This window comes from Dermacentor variabilis, chromosome 5, assembly GCF_050947875.1.
Source record: "Dermacentor variabilis isolate Ectoservices chromosome 5, ASM5094787v1, whole genome shotgun sequence".
Classification (NCBI taxonomy): Eukaryota; Metazoa; Arthropoda; class Arachnida; order Ixodida; family Ixodidae; genus Dermacentor; species Dermacentor variabilis.
In genome coordinates, this window is record NC_134572.1 from 101,021,457 (window position 1) to 101,036,949 (window position 15,493).

General features: G+C 50.5%; 1 protein-coding gene and 38 non-coding genes across 40 annotated transcripts in view; 38 read left to right on the forward strand and 1 right to left on the reverse strand.

Moving 5' to 3' along the window:
• Positions 1 to 15,493, reverse strand: part of LOC142582994 (ras-related protein Rab-8A-like) — a 153,721-nt gene that overhangs the window by 44,951 nt on the left and 93,277 nt on the right. The window lies entirely within an intron of this gene.
• Positions 1,579 to 1,652, forward strand: TRNAI-AAU (transfer RNA isoleucine (anticodon AAU)). Its single transcript has one exon. It is a non-coding gene; the product is annotated as a tRNA-Ile (tRNA).
• On the forward strand, positions 1,811 to 1,884 carry TRNAI-AAU (transfer RNA isoleucine (anticodon AAU)). The gene has a single exon. It is a non-coding gene; the product is annotated as a tRNA-Ile (tRNA).
• On the forward strand, positions 2,043 to 2,116 carry TRNAI-AAU (transfer RNA isoleucine (anticodon AAU)). Its single transcript has one exon. It is a non-coding gene; the product is annotated as a tRNA-Ile (tRNA).
• Positions 2,275 to 2,348, forward strand: TRNAI-AAU (transfer RNA isoleucine (anticodon AAU)). The gene has a single exon. It is a non-coding gene; the product is annotated as a tRNA-Ile (tRNA).
• On the forward strand, positions 2,505 to 2,578 carry TRNAI-AAU (transfer RNA isoleucine (anticodon AAU)). Its single transcript has one exon. It is a non-coding gene; the product is annotated as a tRNA-Ile (tRNA).
• Positions 2,737 to 2,810, forward strand: TRNAI-AAU (transfer RNA isoleucine (anticodon AAU)). Its single transcript has one exon. It is a non-coding gene; the product is annotated as a tRNA-Ile (tRNA).
• TRNAI-AAU (transfer RNA isoleucine (anticodon AAU)) lies at positions 2,966 to 3,039 on the forward strand. Its single transcript has one exon. It is a non-coding gene; the product is annotated as a tRNA-Ile (tRNA).
• TRNAI-AAU (transfer RNA isoleucine (anticodon AAU)) lies at positions 3,196 to 3,269 on the forward strand. The gene has a single exon. It is a non-coding gene; the product is annotated as a tRNA-Ile (tRNA).
• Positions 3,427 to 3,500, forward strand: TRNAI-AAU (transfer RNA isoleucine (anticodon AAU)). The gene has a single exon. It is a non-coding gene; the product is annotated as a tRNA-Ile (tRNA).
• On the forward strand, positions 3,657 to 3,730 carry TRNAI-AAU (transfer RNA isoleucine (anticodon AAU)). Its single transcript has one exon. It is a non-coding gene; the product is annotated as a tRNA-Ile (tRNA).
• Positions 3,889 to 3,962, forward strand: TRNAI-AAU (transfer RNA isoleucine (anticodon AAU)). Its single transcript has one exon. It is a non-coding gene; the product is annotated as a tRNA-Ile (tRNA).
• TRNAI-AAU (transfer RNA isoleucine (anticodon AAU)) lies at positions 4,121 to 4,194 on the forward strand. The gene has a single exon. It is a non-coding gene; the product is annotated as a tRNA-Ile (tRNA).
• TRNAI-AAU (transfer RNA isoleucine (anticodon AAU)) lies at positions 4,353 to 4,426 on the forward strand. Its single transcript has one exon. It is a non-coding gene; the product is annotated as a tRNA-Ile (tRNA).
• TRNAI-AAU (transfer RNA isoleucine (anticodon AAU)) lies at positions 4,585 to 4,658 on the forward strand. Its single transcript has one exon. It is a non-coding gene; the product is annotated as a tRNA-Ile (tRNA).
• On the forward strand, positions 4,817 to 4,890 carry TRNAI-AAU (transfer RNA isoleucine (anticodon AAU)). The gene has a single exon. It is a non-coding gene; the product is annotated as a tRNA-Ile (tRNA).
• Positions 5,047 to 5,120, forward strand: TRNAI-AAU (transfer RNA isoleucine (anticodon AAU)). Its single transcript has one exon. It is a non-coding gene; the product is annotated as a tRNA-Ile (tRNA).
• On the forward strand, positions 5,279 to 5,352 carry TRNAI-AAU (transfer RNA isoleucine (anticodon AAU)). Its single transcript has one exon. It is a non-coding gene; the product is annotated as a tRNA-Ile (tRNA).
• On the forward strand, positions 5,511 to 5,584 carry TRNAI-AAU (transfer RNA isoleucine (anticodon AAU)). The gene has a single exon. It is a non-coding gene; the product is annotated as a tRNA-Ile (tRNA).
• Positions 5,743 to 5,816, forward strand: TRNAI-AAU (transfer RNA isoleucine (anticodon AAU)). The gene has a single exon. It is a non-coding gene; the product is annotated as a tRNA-Ile (tRNA).
• TRNAI-AAU (transfer RNA isoleucine (anticodon AAU)) lies at positions 5,973 to 6,046 on the forward strand. Its single transcript has one exon. It is a non-coding gene; the product is annotated as a tRNA-Ile (tRNA).
• On the forward strand, positions 6,205 to 6,278 carry TRNAI-AAU (transfer RNA isoleucine (anticodon AAU)). Its single transcript has one exon. It is a non-coding gene; the product is annotated as a tRNA-Ile (tRNA).
• On the forward strand, positions 6,434 to 6,507 carry TRNAI-AAU (transfer RNA isoleucine (anticodon AAU)). The gene has a single exon. It is a non-coding gene; the product is annotated as a tRNA-Ile (tRNA).
• Positions 6,666 to 6,739, forward strand: TRNAI-AAU (transfer RNA isoleucine (anticodon AAU)). Its single transcript has one exon. It is a non-coding gene; the product is annotated as a tRNA-Ile (tRNA).
• Positions 6,896 to 6,969, forward strand: TRNAI-AAU (transfer RNA isoleucine (anticodon AAU)). Its single transcript has one exon. It is a non-coding gene; the product is annotated as a tRNA-Ile (tRNA).
• TRNAI-AAU (transfer RNA isoleucine (anticodon AAU)) lies at positions 7,128 to 7,201 on the forward strand. Its single transcript has one exon. It is a non-coding gene; the product is annotated as a tRNA-Ile (tRNA).
• On the forward strand, positions 7,360 to 7,433 carry TRNAI-AAU (transfer RNA isoleucine (anticodon AAU)). Its single transcript has one exon. It is a non-coding gene; the product is annotated as a tRNA-Ile (tRNA).
• On the forward strand, positions 7,592 to 7,665 carry TRNAI-AAU (transfer RNA isoleucine (anticodon AAU)). The gene has a single exon. It is a non-coding gene; the product is annotated as a tRNA-Ile (tRNA).
• TRNAI-AAU (transfer RNA isoleucine (anticodon AAU)) lies at positions 7,824 to 7,897 on the forward strand. The gene has a single exon. It is a non-coding gene; the product is annotated as a tRNA-Ile (tRNA).
• Positions 8,053 to 8,126, forward strand: TRNAI-AAU (transfer RNA isoleucine (anticodon AAU)). Its single transcript has one exon. It is a non-coding gene; the product is annotated as a tRNA-Ile (tRNA).
• Positions 8,283 to 8,356, forward strand: TRNAI-AAU (transfer RNA isoleucine (anticodon AAU)). Its single transcript has one exon. It is a non-coding gene; the product is annotated as a tRNA-Ile (tRNA).
• On the forward strand, positions 8,514 to 8,587 carry TRNAI-AAU (transfer RNA isoleucine (anticodon AAU)). Its single transcript has one exon. It is a non-coding gene; the product is annotated as a tRNA-Ile (tRNA).
• On the forward strand, positions 8,744 to 8,817 carry TRNAI-AAU (transfer RNA isoleucine (anticodon AAU)). Its single transcript has one exon. It is a non-coding gene; the product is annotated as a tRNA-Ile (tRNA).
• On the forward strand, positions 8,976 to 9,049 carry TRNAI-AAU (transfer RNA isoleucine (anticodon AAU)). The gene has a single exon. It is a non-coding gene; the product is annotated as a tRNA-Ile (tRNA).
• Positions 9,208 to 9,281, forward strand: TRNAI-AAU (transfer RNA isoleucine (anticodon AAU)). The gene has a single exon. It is a non-coding gene; the product is annotated as a tRNA-Ile (tRNA).
• TRNAI-AAU (transfer RNA isoleucine (anticodon AAU)) lies at positions 9,438 to 9,511 on the forward strand. The gene has a single exon. It is a non-coding gene; the product is annotated as a tRNA-Ile (tRNA).
• TRNAI-AAU (transfer RNA isoleucine (anticodon AAU)) lies at positions 9,670 to 9,743 on the forward strand. The gene has a single exon. It is a non-coding gene; the product is annotated as a tRNA-Ile (tRNA).
• Positions 15,041 to 15,114, forward strand: TRNAI-AAU (transfer RNA isoleucine (anticodon AAU)). The gene has a single exon. It is a non-coding gene; the product is annotated as a tRNA-Ile (tRNA).
• On the forward strand, positions 15,271 to 15,344 carry TRNAI-AAU (transfer RNA isoleucine (anticodon AAU)). The gene has a single exon. It is a non-coding gene; the product is annotated as a tRNA-Ile (tRNA).

Sequence of the window (15,493 nt, forward strand, 5' to 3'; positions counted from 1 at the left end):
ATAGTTAATAAGTGTCTTAGTTCGCGGGTGCCACTCCGCTCGTCTGTACGGCAAGGCTGTCCCTTGTCTCCCTTGCTTTTTGCCCTGTACCTCGAACCCTTTTGTATGGCAGTCATACGGAATGAAAACATTCGTGGTTTTAGGCTGCACGCCGCAGAAGTTAAAATGCTAGCTTATGCAGATGACGTCGCCGTCTTTTGTGAAGACAGGGAAAGCGTGGTCGAGGCTGTCCGCCTTGCAAGATCCTTTTGTAGGTACACTGGTGCCCAGATAAACTTCGAAAAAAGTGTAGGGATATGGCATGGAAGCTGGGACGCGACACCCACAAAATTCGCCGGTATGCAGTGGACTACAGTGCCTCCACTGTATCTAGGAGTGCCCCTTGAGCACTATCGGGACTCGACACAGTTGTGGACCGGCCAAATAGAATCAATGAAAGAAAAGATAAAAGGATGGCAGGGCCGGGGATTGTCAGTGTTTGCACGTGCTTCAGCTTGCAATATATCTTTAATTGCCAAAGTTTGGTACATACTGCAAGTAATGTTCATGTCCCGTGTAAACGTTCAAAAAATGCATCGAGTGTTTGCTACCTTCATCTGGAACTCCACTTGGGAGCGATCCAGTCGAACAAATCTTTTTCGCACAGTTCGAAATGGGGGCCTTGGGCTCTCACACTTGTTCATTAGACAGATCGTATCGCGGTTCATCTTCCTGCGAGATGAAAGAAATGTTTTCCTCCGTACGGTCATTCAGGCGAAAATGGCAACAGAACTGCCTGAATTTGTTGTGTCCACATCTAGTGCTATCACTAGAGCGACTGGGTACTATCGTGAAGTCGTTGCATCTTTTAGAATACTCTGCGCACGTTTTTCGCTGGAGTACTTGTGCTCAGTGAGAAGAAAGAAACTGTACGCAGATTTAGTTGACAGTATGTTACCTATCCCACTGTATAGGAGTGTTTATTGTGGAGGCCCAGGAAAAGATGTGCTGAAACGAGTCAAAAGGATGCCTGTAAGACCTGCTGCGAAAACTTTCTTTTTCCACCTACACACGAACACCCTCCCCGTTAAAGTATGGCTAGAACAGAAAGGAATATTCGTACCCTGGACTACCGATTGCCGGCTGTGTAAAAAGCCTGAAACAATTGAACACGCCTTCATTGAGTGTTGGGACGCTGTCTTTCACTGGGACATCTTGCAGCGCACTCTTAAAAAAGAACTCCCCATAAACCCCTATGGAATTCGGTTCCTTCCAGTTGAAAGCGATGACGGGCCACCGTTCGACATGTTCATGTTGCTGGGTCTCCACAGTTTGTGGAAAACAAGAATGGCTGTACGTCATGCTGATGTGAATGTGTGCTCTGCGCGAGAGAACTTCATTGAAAGTATGTCACTATTACGAGAAGTGTATCGTGCACAAAGCGAAACCCCAGACTGGGTTAGCATCCTTGATGAGCTGGTGTGCCTCAAGAAATTTTAGCGACCATCCCACCTGATGTGATGTGGGTGCACTGTGTATATGGATTTGTTTTTTTTTTGTGTGTTAATGTCTAAGCAGGCAATAAAGAAAAAAAAAAAAAGCCTGCTAGCTCAGTCGGTTAGAGCGTCGTGCTAATAACGCGGAGGTCGTAGGTTCGATCCCTGCGCAGGCCAATTTTTTTTTCGTTGAACCTTTTGTGTGTCGCTTGTTGTTGGACGGGCCAAATAGAAAGGTTTTTTTACCCCTTCATAACGGACTATCGTCCACGGATGGGGTCGCCAGCGTATACCCCTATAGTGCGCGCGGTACTTTAAATCATGCGCCATGGCCCGGCCTGCTAGCTCAGTCGGTTAGAGCGTCGTGCTAATAACGCGAAGGTCGTAGGTTCGATCCCTGCGCAGGCCAATTTTTTTTTCGTTGAACCTTTTGTCTGTCGCTTGTTGTTGGACGGGCCAAATAGAAAGGTTTTTTTACCCCTTCATAACGGACTATCGTCCACGGATGGGGTCGCCAGCGTATACCCCTATAGTGCGCGCGGTACTTTAAATCATGCGCCATGGCCCGGCCTGCTAGCTCATTCGGTCAGAGCGTCGTGCTAATAACGCGAAGGTCGTAGGTTCGATCCCTGCGCAGGCCAATTTTTTTTTCGTTGAACCTTTTGTGTGTCGCTTGTTGTTGGACGGGCCAAATAGAAAGGTTTTTTTACCCCTTCATAACGGACTATCGTCCACGGATGGGGTCGCCAGCGTATACCCCTATAGTGCGCGCGGTACTTTAAATCATGCGCCATGGCCCGGCCTGCTAGCTCAGTCGGTTAGAGCGTCGTGCTAATAACGCGAAGGTCGTAGGTTCGATCCCTGCGCAGGCCAATTTTTTTTTCGTTGAACCTTTTGTGTGTCGCTTGTTGTTGGACGGGCCAAATAGAAAGGTTTTTTTACCCCTTCATAACGGACTATCGTCCACGGATGGGGTCGCCAGCGTATACCACTAGTGCGCGCGGTACTTTAAATCATGCGCCATGGCCCGGCCTGCTAGCTCAGTCGGTTAGAGCGTCGTGCTAATAACGCGAAGGTCGTAGGTTCGATCCCTGCGCAGGCCAATTTTTTTTTCGTTGAACCTTTTGTGTGTCGCTTGTTGTTGGACGGGCCAAATAGAAAGGTTTTTTTACCCCTTCATAACGGACTATCGTCCACGGATGGGGTCGCCAGCGTATACCCCTATAGTGCGCGCGGTACTTTAAATCATGCGCCATGGCCCGGCCTGCTAGCTCAGTCGGTTAGAGCGTCGTGCTAATAACGCGAAGGTCGTAGGTTCGATCCCTGCGCAGGCCAATTTTTTTTCGTTGAACCTTTTGTGTGTCGCTTGTTGTTGGACGGGCCAAATAGAAAGGTTTTTTTACCCCTTCATAACGGACTATTGTCCACGGATGGGGTCGCCAGCGTATACCACTAGTGCGCGCGGTACTTTAAATCATGCGCCATGGCCCGGCCTGCTAGCTCAGTCGGTTAGAGCGTCGTGCTAATAACGCGAAGGTCGTAGGTTCGATCCCTGCGCAGGCCAATTTTTTTTTCGTTGAACCTTTTGTGTGTCGCTTGTTGTTGGACGGGCCAAATAGAAAGGTTTTTTTACCCCTTCATAACGGACTATCGTCCACGGATGGGGTCGCCAGCGTATACCACTAGTGCGCGCGGTACTTTAAATCATGCGCCATGGCCCGGCCTGCTAGCTCAGTCGGTTAGAGCGTCGTGCTAATAACGCGAAGGTCGTAGGTTCGATCCCTGCGCAGGCCAATTTTTTTTCGTTGAACCTTTTGTGTGTCGCTTGTTGTTGGACGGGCCAAATAGAAAGGTTTTTTTACCCCTTCATAACGGACTATCGTCCACGGATGGGGTCGCCAGCGTATACCCCTATAGTGCGCGCGGTACTTTAAATCATGCGCCATGGCCCGGCCTGCTAGCTCATTCGGTTAGAGCGTCGTGCTAATAACGCGAAGGTCGTAGGTTCGATCCCTGCGCAGGCCAATTTTTTTTTCGTTGAACCTTTTGTGTGTCGCTTGTTGTTGGACGGACCAAATAGAAAGGTTTTTTTACCCCTTCATAACGGACTATCGTCCACGGATGGGGTCGCCAGCGTACACCACTAGTGCGCGCGGTACTTTAAATCATGCGCCATGGCCCGGCCTGCTAGCTCAGTCGGTTAGAGCGTCGTGCTAATAACGCGAAGGTCGTAGGTTCGATACCTGCGCAGGCCAATTTTTTTTTCGTTGAACCTTTTGTGTGTCGCTTGTTGTTGGACGGGCCAAATAGAAAGGTTTTTTTACCCCTTCATAACGGACTATCGTCCACGGATGGGGTCGCCAGCGTATACCCCTATAGTGCGCGCGGTACTTTAAATCATGCGCCATGGCCCTGCCTGCTAGCTCAGTCGGTTAGAGCGTCGTGCTAATAACGCGAAGGTCGTAGGTTCGATCCCTGCGCAGGCCAATTTTTTTTTCGTTGAACCTTTTGTGTGTCGCTTGTTGTTGGACGGGCCAAATAGAAAGGTTTTTTTACCCCTTCATAACGGACTATCGTCCACGGATGGGGTCGCCAGCGTATACCCCTATAGTGCGCGCGGTACTTTAAATCATGCGCCATGGTCCGGCCTGCTAGCTCATTCGGTCAGAGCGTCGTGCTAATAACGCGAAGGTCGTAGGTTCGATCCCTGCGCAGGCCAATTCTTTTTTCGTTGAACCTTTTGTGTGTCGCTTGTTGTTGGACGGGCCAAATAGAAAGGTTTTTTTACCCCTTCATAACGGACTATCGTCCACGGATGGGGTCGCCAGCGTATACCCCTATAGTGCGCGCGGTACTTTAAATCATGCGCCATGGTCCGGCCTGCTAGCTCATTCGGTCAGAGCGTCGTGCTAATAACGCGAAGGTCGTAGGTTCGATCCCTGCGCAGGCCAATTTTTTTTTCGTTGAACCTTTTGTGTGTCGCTTGTTGTTGGACGGGCCAAATAGAAAGGTTTTTTTACCCCTTCATAACGGACTATCGTCCACGGATGGGGTCGCCAGCGTATACCCCTATAGTGCGCGCGGTACTTTAAATCATGCGCCATGGCCCTGCCTGCTAGCTCAGTCGGTTAGAGCGTCGTGCTAATAACGCGAAGGTCGTAGGTTCGATCCCTGCGCAGGCCAATTTTTTTTTCGTTGAACCTTTTGTGTGTCGCTTGTTGTTGGACGGGCCAAATAGAAAGGTTTTTTTACCCCTTCATAACGGACTATCGTCCACGGATGGGGTCGCCAGCGTATACCCCTATAGTGCGCGCGGTACTTTAAATCATGCGCCATGGTCCGGCCTGCTAGCTCATTCGGTCAGAGCGTCGTGCTAATAACGCGAAGGTCGTAGGTTCGATCCCTGCGCAGGCCAATTTTTTTTTCGTTGAACCTTTTGTGTGTCGCTTGTTGTTGGACGGGCCAAATAGAAAGGTTTTTTTACCCCTTCATAACGGACTATCGTCCACGGATGGGGTCGCCAGCGTATACCACTAGTGCGCGCGGTACTTTAAATCATGCGCCATGGCCCGGCCTGCTAGCTCAGTCGGTTAGAGCGTCGTGCTAATAACGCGAAGGTCGTAGGTTCGATCCCTGCGCAGGCCAATTTTTTTTTCGTTGAACCTTTTGTGTGTCGCTTGTTGTTGGACGGGCCAAATAGAAAGGTTTTTTTACCCCTTCATAACGGACTATCGTCCACGGATGGGGTCGCCAGCGTATACCCCTATAGTGCGCGCGGTACTTTAAATCATGCGCCATGGCCCGGCCTGCTAGCTCAGTCGGTTAGAGCGTCGTGCTAATAACGCGAAGGTCGTAGGTTCGATCCCTGCGCAGGCCAATTTTTTTTTCGTTGAACCTTTTGTCTGTCGCTTGTTGTTGGACGGGCCAAATAGAAAGGTTTTTTTACCCCTTCATAACGGACTATCGTCCACGGATGGGGTCGCCAGCGTATACCCCTATAGTGCGCGCGGTACTTTAAATCATGCGCCATGGCCCGGCCTGCTAGCTCATTCGGTCAGAGCGTCGTGCTAATAACGCGAAGGTCGTAGGTTCGATCCCTGCGCAGGCCAATTTTTTTTTCGTTGAACCTTTTGTGTGTCGCTTGTTGTTGGACGGGCCAAATAGAAAGGTTTTTTTACCCCTTCATAACGGACTATCGTCCACGGATGGGGTCGCCAGCGTATACCCCTATAGTGCGCGCGGTACTTTAAATCATGCGCCATGGCCCGGCCTGCTAGCTCAGTCGGTTAGAGCGTCGTGCTAATAACGCGAAGGTCGTAGGTTCGATCCCTGCGCAGGCCAATTTTTTTTTCGTTGAACCTTTTGTGTGTCGCTTGTTGTTGGACGGGCCAAATAGAAAGGTTTTTTTACCCCTTCATAACGGACTATCGTCCACGGATGGGGTCGCCAGCGTATACCACTAGTGCGCGCGGTACTTTAAATCATGCGCCATGGCCCGGCCTGCTAGCTCAGTCGGTTAGAGCGTCGTGCTAATAACGCGAAGGTCGTAGGTTCGATCCCTGCGCAGGCCAATTTTTTTTTCGTTGAACCTTTTGTGTGTCGCTTGTTGTTGGACGGGCCAAATAGAAAGGTTTTTTTACCCCTTCATAACGGACTATCGTCCACGGATGGGGTCGCCAGCGTATACCCCTATAGTGCGCGCGGTACTTTAAATCATGCGCCATGGCCCGGCCTGCTAGCTCAGTCGGTTAGAGCGTCGTGCTAATAACGCGAAGGTCGTAGGTTCGATCCCTGCGCAGGCCAATTTTTTTTCGTTGAACCTTTTGTGTGTCGCTTGTTGTTGGACGGGCCAAATAGAAAGGTTTTTTTACCCCTTCATAACGGACTATTGTCCACGGATGGGGTCGCCAGCGTATACCACTAGTGCGCGCGGTACTTTAAATCATGCGCCATGGCCCGGCCTGCTAGCTCAGTCGGTTAGAGCGTCGTGCTAATAACGCGAAGGGCGTAGGTTCGATCCCTGCGCAGGCCAATTTTTTTTTCGTTGAACCTTTTGTGTGTCGCTTGTTGTTGGACGGGCCAAATAGAAAGGTTTTTTTACCCCTTCATAACGGACTATCGTCCACGGATGGGGTCGCCAGCGTATACCCCTATAGTGCGCGCGGTACTTTAAATCATGCGCCATGGCCCGGCCTGCTAGCTCATTCGGTTAGAGCGTCGTGCTAATAACGCGAAGGTCGTAGGTTCGATCCCTGCGCAGGCCAATTTTTTTTTCGTTGAACCTTTTGTGTGTCGCTTGTTGTTGGACGGACCAAATAGAAAGGTTTTTTTACCCCTTCATAACGGACTATCGTCCACGGATGGGGTCGCCAGCGTACACCACTAGTGCGCGCGGTACTTTAAATCATGCGCCATGGCCCGGCCTGCTAGCTCAGTCGGTTAGAGCGTCGTGCTAATAACGCGAAGGTCGTAGGTTCGATACCTGCGCAGGCCAATTTTTTTTTCGTTGAACCTTTTGTGTGTCGCTTGTTGTTGGACGGGCCAAATAGAAAGGTTTTTTTACCCCTTCATAACGGACTATCGTCCACGGATGGGGTCGCCAGCGTATACCCCTATAGTGCGCGCGGTACTTTAAATCATGCGCCATGGCCCTGCCTGCTAGCTCAGTCGGTTAGAGCGTCGTGCTAATAACGCGAAGGTCGTAGGTTCGATCCCTGCGCAGGCCAATTTTTTTTTCGTTGAACCTTTTGTGTGTCGCTTGTTGTTGGACGGGCCAAATAGAAAGGTTTTTTTACCCCTTCATAACGGACTATCGTCCACGGATGGGGTCGCCAGCGTATACCCCTATAGTGCGCGCGGTACTTTAAATCATGCGCCATGGTCCGGCCTGCTAGCTCATTCGGTCAGAGCGTCGTGCTAATAACGCGAAGGTCGTAGGTTCGATCCCTGCGCAGGCCAATTTTTTTTTCGTTGAACCTTTTGTGTGTCGCTTGTTGTTGGACGGGCCAAATAGAAAGGTTTTTTTACCCCTTCATAACGGACTATCGTCCACGGATGGGGTCGCCAGCGTATACCCCTATAGTGCGCGCGGTACTTTAAATCATGCGCCATGGTCCGGCCTGCTAGCTCATTCGGTCAGAGCGTCGTGCTAATAACGCGAAGGTCGTAGGTTCGATCCCTGCGCAGGCCAATTTTTTTTTCGTTGAACCTTTTGTGTGTCGCTTGTTGTTGGACGGGCCAAATAGAAAGGTTTTTTTACCCCTTCATAACGGACTATCGTCCACGGATGGGGTCGCCAGCGTATACCCCTATAGTGCGCGCGGTACTTTAAATCATGCGCCATGGCCCGGCCTGCTAGCTCAGTCGGTTAGAGCGTCGTGCTAATAACGCGAAGGTCGTAGGTTCGATCCCTGCGCAGGCCAATTTTTTTTCGTTGAACCTTTTGTGTGTCGCTTGTTGTTGGACGGGCCAAATAGAAAGGTTTTTTTACCCCTTCATAACGGACTATTGTCCACGGATGGGGTCGCCAGCGTATACCACTAGTGCGCGCGGTACTTTAAATCATGCGCCATGGCCCGGCCTGCTAGCTCAGTCGGTTAGAGCGTCGTGCTAATAACGCGAAGGTCGTAGGTTCGATCCCTGCGCAGGCCAATTTTTTTTTCGTTGAACCTTTTGTGTGTCGCTTGTTGTTGGACGGGCCAAATAGAAAGGTTTTTTTACCCCTTCATAACGGACTATCGTCCACGGATGGGGTCGCCAGCGTATACCACTAGTGCGCGCGGTACTTTAAATCATGCGCCATGGCCCGGCCTGCTAGCTCAGTCGGTTAGAGCGTCGTGCTAATAACGCGAAGGTCGTAGGTTCGATCCCTGCGCAGGCCAATTTTTTTTCGTTGAACCTTTTGTGTGTCGCTTGTTGTTGGACGGGCCAAATAGAAAGGTTTTTTTACCCCTTCATAACGGACTATCGTCCACGGATGGGGTCGCCAGCGTATACCCCTATAGTGCGCGCGGTACTTTAAATCATGCGCCATGGCCCGGCCTGCTAGCTCATTCGGTTAGAGCGTCGTGCTAATAACGCGAAGGTCGTAGGTTCGATCCCTGCGCAGGCCAATTTTTTTTTCGTTGAACCTTTTGTGTGTCGCTTGTTGTTGGACGGACCAAATAGAAAGGTTTTTTTACCCCTTCATAACGGACTATCGTCCACGGATGGGGTCGCCAGCGTACACCACTAGTGCGCGCGGTACTTTAAATCATGCGCCATGGCCCGGCCTGCTAGCTCAGTCGGTTAGAGCGTCGTGCTAATAACGCGAAGGTCGTAGGTTCGATACCTGCGCAGGCCAATTTTTTTTTCGTTGAACCTTTTGTGTGTCGCTTGTTGTTGGACGGGCCAAATAGAAAGGTTTTTTTACCCCTTCATAACGGACTATCGTCCACGGATGGGGTCGCCAGCGTATACCCCTATAGTGCGCGCGGTACTTTAAATCATGCGCCATGGCCCTGCCTGCTAGCTCAGTCGGTTAGAGCGTCGTGCTAATAACGCGAAGGTCGTAGGTTCGATCCCTGCGCAGGCCAATTTTTTTTTCGTTGAACCTTTTGTGTGTCGCTTGTTGTTGGACGGGCCAAATAGAAAGGTTTTTTTACCCCTTCATAACGGACTATCGTCCACGGATGGGGTCGCCAGCGTATACCCCTATAGTGCGCGCGGTACTTTAAATCATGCGCCATGGTCCGGCCTGCTAGCTCATTCGGTCAGAGCGTCGTGCTAATAACGCGAAGGTCGTAGGTTCGATCCCTGCGCAGGCCAATTTTTTTTTCGTTGAACCTTTTGTGTGTCGCTTGTTGTTGGACGGGCCAAATAGAAAGGTTTTTTTACCCCTTCATAACGGACTATCGTCCACGGATGGGGTCGCCAGCGTATACCACTAGTGCGCGCGGTACTTTAAATCATGCGCCATGGCCCGGCCTGCTAGCTCAGTCGGTTAGAGCGTCGTGCTAATAACGCGAAGGTCGTAGGTTCGATCCCTGCGCAGGCCAATTTTTTTTTCGTTGAACCTTTTGTGTGTCGCTTGTTGTTGGACGGGCCAAATAGAAAGGTTTTTTTACCCCTTCATAACGGACTATCGTCCACGGATGGGGTTGCCAGCGTATACCCCTATAGTGCGCGCGGTACTTTAAATCATGCGCCATGGCCCGGCCTGCTAGCTCAGTCGGTTAGAGCGTCGTGCTAATAACGCGAAGGTCGTAGGTTCGATCCCTGCGCAGGCCAATTTTTTTTTCGTTGAACCTTTTGTGTGTCGCTTGTTGTTGGACGGGCCAAATAGAAAGGTTTTTTTTACCCCTTCATAACGGACTATCGTCCACGGATGGGGTCGCCAGCGTATACCACTAGTGCGCGCGGTACTTTAAATCATGCGCCATGGCCCGGCCTGCTAGCTCAGTCGGTTAGACCATTCTGCTTCCGGCTCCCGAGCTGAACGGATCGCGGGATCATGGGCTCCAATGGAGCGGCATATGCGGCTGTTAGCCGCGGCAACAGGCTTTCGACGGAAGAAGATAAAGATTACCAGATAATTTTGCCTCGCCTACCTACAGGACGTATTGTTTTGAACACAGTTTTTTTGCACGGCGACGCTCGTGTTCGCCCGTTTCGTGTAGAAGATTTTCGAGACGCGCTTCAAGCTGTTGGTATGCTCTCTGGCGTCGTCGCCCTTGGAGCATACCAAATCAACCATGTATGGGTGGTGACGATGAAGACAGCCGAGGCTGCCGAAAAGCTGGCGGCCCTGAAGGAGCTGCAGGTGAAGGGGCGTCGCTGCCTGGTCATCGACCCCAAGGAACAACAGGTGAAGCTTCGTATCCACTGGCTTCTGCATGGGGTGGACGACGAAGACGTCAAGACCGCGCTGGCCTCCTTCGGCAAGGTGACGGAAGTGACCCGGGAGCGCTGGCGAGTGGATGGCGTTTCCGACAAGGGCTCGACGACCCGAGCAGTGCTGCTGCAGCTGAAGGCAGGAATGAAAGTCCACGACCTGCCCCACCAGATCCGCGTCGCCGGCGAGCTTGCGCTGGTGGTAGCCCCAGGACGTCCCATGCAGTGCCTGCGCTGCCGTGGCTCTGGCCACGTTCGTCGTGAATGCAAGGTTCCCCGTTGCTCGCGGTGCAGGCTTTTTGGACACAACGACGCGGACTGTGTGCGTTCATACGCAGTAGCCGCGGGTTCGGCGGAGAGCGAGCCGTCGACGTTAGACCATGTAATGGACGTGACCGAGGCGGAGGAAGCGGCCACGGGAGCTGGAAACGGCAAAGTGGCGGCAGAAACCGGCACGACGACCAAGCAAGCCGAAGGAGGAAGGAATATCCCTCCCCCCAAAGAACCAGCGGCTACAGTCGAGAGCGTGAAGACGGCCCCGCAAGAAAATGAGAGCCACCAGCCAGCTACGGATGCAACGCAGGCAGAGGCGGACGACAACGCGACCCCTGCTAGCGCCCGCGTCGAATCCGTCTCGGCACCGGTCAAGAGATCCCTGCAGCACGAGGAGAAAGTCGACGGAAAGGCCGGCGGTGACTCCGAGGCACCACCCGCTAAGACGCTACCTGGAAGGCGCTCCACCCTCAAGCCCAAGCCGAACCTGGAGACTGACCGTAGGCTAACCCCGAAGCCGACCAAAGAGGAACCCGGGCGACGGCCGCCGGATGGCCACGGAGGCGTCTAGCGGTCAGCTAGACGTTAAGGTGAGCACCATGCTCCGGGCCTTCTCCCCTCCGGTTTTCACCAATAATGGCTACCAACCCGTCGCTTAGCCTCGGCACGCTAAACGTTCGAGGTCTGGCCGCCAAAAGGAAACAGAGTCAGGTTTACAGACTACTAGTGGACCACGACCTCGACGTTTTAGCCGTGCAAGAAACCAAGGTAGACGGCGAGGAGGAGACCGGGAGCATGGTGCAAAGGTTCACGTATAACTACTATACGGTAGTGAGCCACGCCTTAGGGACTTCGGCAGGGTGTGTGCTGTTCGTGAGGAAGCTCCCTGGTCTTGTTATAGATGGTTACTTCTCCTGTACTTCTGGTCGACTTGTCTTTTGTGACTTCAGCTATTGTAATGTCCAATGGCGCGTGTTTTGCATTTATGCGCCTAATACTGTGCAAGAGAGGGCAAATTTCTTTTTGAGTTTAAAGCATCATTTACATGTGCAAAAAATGATAGCCTGTGTAGGCGACTTCAACTGCGTATTGAAAGCTGAGGATAGGTCTACGCGTCGCGTGGTTTGTGACAAAAGTAGTGATATCCTGGCGCAGATCACACACGAATTCGAATTAGAAGATATCGCAGAATGTTTTCGCGGTCACGGAGACGTAAGCTACACTCACTTTCAGGGCACAAGTCACGCACGCTTAGACCGTATCTATCTTTCATATGATTTAGTTGAAAAATGCCAGTGCTACACAGTTACGGCCATATCATATTCTGACCACTGCCTGGTAAAATGCACGGTGGGCAGGAAGAAAGAACGAAACAAGTTCGTCTGGGAACTGTGGAAATTGAATGCAGAGCTGTTACGGGATGAAACTTTTAACGAAAATGTAGTGGCTGCTCTGAATTCTTTTGGAACAGACAGTTCTACGAAATTTGGTGAGGAATGGGAGTTGCTGAAGCAAAGCATTAAATTGAAGGCAATTGAAAGAAGTAGCGTACTGCGATATGAACAAAAGGCCAGAGAAAAGGATTTAACAACATTGCTAGAAAAATTTGCGAAGCTTGAATGCATGCAACCTGGCGCCTATCAACAAGATATGCGCGCCGTTAAGAAGAAGCTCGAGGTATTCGACGAAGATCGCTTCCGAGGTGCGCTAGTGCGCGCCAGAGCAGAAAGGCTATCATGCGGGGAAACGCCAACGAAAAGAGCACTGGGGTTAGAAAAAAAGCACTCGAGACGTAAGCAGATTGAGGCTATCGAATATGAAGGGGTGGTATTAACGGATAACAATAATATAGGGCATGCTTTCTTTGAGCATTACAAAGAACTTTTTACATTCAGGCCTGTCAACATGCACGATTTCAAGAAGTTATTTTTGCAACGAATCCCACAGCTGTCGAGTGAGGTTAAAGAAACCTTAGAACGACCATTAACAGAACATGAAGTGATGAAAGCCATCGAAGACCTGAATCCTGGGAAGTCGCCAGGTCCAGACGGTCTTTGTGCCGCTTGGTACAAATCGTTCAAGAGCCACCTAGCTCCTATGTTAACAGCAGTTTTCAATGAAGCATATGAACTGAAAATACTTCCACCATCCTTTGGCCAGTCCCATACAGTACTAATACCGAAAACAGAAGAGACCGAAAAGCTCAAGCAACTTTCCTCCTACAGACCCATAGCGCTTACTAACTGCGACTACAAAATATTGATGAAGGTGTTGGCACGACGGGTCCAGTCAGTTATTCAGGAAGTAGTCGGCCCACACCAGACGTGTGGTATTCGTGGAAGAACCATTTTTACTAACATCCATAAAATGAAGTGTGTGCTGGAGTGTTGTGACGCCATGTGCGATGCAGTAGCCATCCTCCAGATAGACTTGGAGAAGGCGTTTGATTGTGTTTCTCACGACATATTGCTTACCATCCTTGAACACGTTAATTTTGGCCACATAATCACTGAAGGGGTGACCATGGCGTACCGGAGCTGCTATACCAGACTTATAGTTAATCAGATGTTGGGGGCCCCCATTAACGTGAAGCGCTCCGTTCGCCAGGGTTGTCCACTCAGTCCACTCCTGTTTTGTGTCTACATAGAAACGCTATGTCTGGCCATCATCGAAAATGAATGTATTAAGGGGTTTAGTCTTCAATCAGCAGAAGTGAAGCTACTGGCATACGCTGACGATGTGGCTGTGTGCTGTAAGGACAAACAAAGTGTATTGAATACTGTTAACATCGTCAAAAAGTTTGGTAACGTCACTAACAGCTACGTTAACTGGCAGAAATGTTTGGGGTTTTGGCATGGAAGATGGGCGTCTACACCAGACCACTTTTCGAACGTAAACTGGGTCACGACGCCAGTGAAGTACCTTGGAGCATCCCTTGATGCCTACAAGGACAGTAGCGAGTACTGGAAGGAGCGGACAAAACAACTAAAAGAAAAAGCCGACCGATGGAACGCCTGTTACTTGTCAATATTCGCGAGAGCTACAGCGTGCAACATGTTTCTCGTGACAAAGATCTGGTACGTAATGCAGGTACTACAGTGCTCTCGTATTAATGTGCAGAAACTGCACCGCGTGTTCGCTGTATTCGTGTGGGCATCGAGCTGGGAGCGATGTAGCCGAGATAATCTCTTCCGGCGCGTGAAGGATGGTGGTCTGGGGTTGGCGCACCTCTTCTTGCGTCAACTGGTGAATAGATTCTCCTTCTTTCGAGATACAAACGACCCATTTCTGCGCACGGTGATCCAAATGAGGCTGTCAAGATCACTTCCCGAATTCATTGTAGGTACGGAAATAATGCCAGGACCAGTCCGTGGTTTCTTTCGGGAAATAGTTCAGAGTGTTTCCTTTTTGCGTGTTCGTTTTTCAAGTGCATATTTGTGGAGTGTAAAACGGAAAAAGTTATATCGTGATTTATGTGACAGTGTTTTGCTGGTACCTATGTACAGAGCCCCGTACAGTGGAGGCCCAGGCCTAGATGTATTGAAAAGGGTGAAGAAGATGCCAGTTCAACCAGCCACTAAATCGTTCTTTTTTAAATTACACACTGGTACTGTACCTGTTAAAATCTTCCTTGAACAACGTGGGTTCTACATGCCATGGGGAACCAACTGCCTTATATGTAAAAAAACAGAAAGCATAGATCACGTCTTCATCCACTGTTGGGAAGGGGTCTTTTTCTGGGACGTGTTACAAAGGACTCTAAAAAAGGAGCTACCTATAGATCCCCACGGAATCAGGTTTCTGCCAGTATATGACGACGAAGGTTTCCCGTACGACCTGATCATGCTTACGGGCCTCCACTGTTTATGGCGCGCAAGAATGGCGGGTTACCATTGTGACCCGGATGCCCGACCGGCGCGTCTGTACTTTTGTGAATCCATGCAACGGTATGTGGAAGTGATCAAGATGCAACAGCCTGTTCCTGAGTGGCTGTCGAGGGTTGAACCCCTTACAGCACTAAAGGAATTTTAATCCGACAACGTCGTGCCACAGTAGCGGACGGCAGCGAATGTAAATATTACTGTTCCTTGTTCCGTTTGTGTATTCATCCCTTTTTGCTTCTTTGGTCTTTGTTTATATCATTTAGGAATTTGTGTTGTGATATGTCGAGGTCTGGCAATAAAGAAAAAAAAAAAAAAGCTCAGTCGGTTAGAGCGTCGTGCTAATAACGCGAAGGTCGTAGGTTCGATCCCTGCGCAGGCCAATTTTTTTTTTCGTTGAACCTTTTGTGTGTCGCTTGTTGTTGGACGGGCCAAATAGAAAGGTTTTTTTACCCCTTCATAACGGACTATCGTCCACGGATGGGGTCGCCAGCGTATACCACTAGTGCGCGCGGTACTTTAAATCATGCGCCATGGCCCGGCCTGCTAGCTCAGTCGGTTAGAGCGTCGTGCTAATAACGCGAAGGTCGTAGGTTCGATCCCTGCGCAGGCCAATTTTTTTTTCGTTGAACCTTTTGTGTGTCGCTTGTTGTTGGACGGGCCAAATAGAAAGGTTTTTTTACCCCTTCATAACGGACTATCGTCCACGGATGGGGTCGCCAGCGTATACCACTAGTGCGCGCGGTACTTTAAATCATGCGCCATGGCCCGGCCTGCTAGCTCAGTCGGTTAGAGCGTCGTGCTAATAACGCGAAGGTCGTAGGTTCGATCCCTGCGCAGGCCAATTTTTTTTTCGTTGAACCTTTTGTGTGTCGCTTGTTGTTGGACGGGCCAAATAGAAAGGTTTTTTTTACCCCTTCATAACGGACTATCGTCCACGGATGGGGTCGCCAGCGTATACCACTAGTGCGCGCGGTACTTTAAATCATGCGC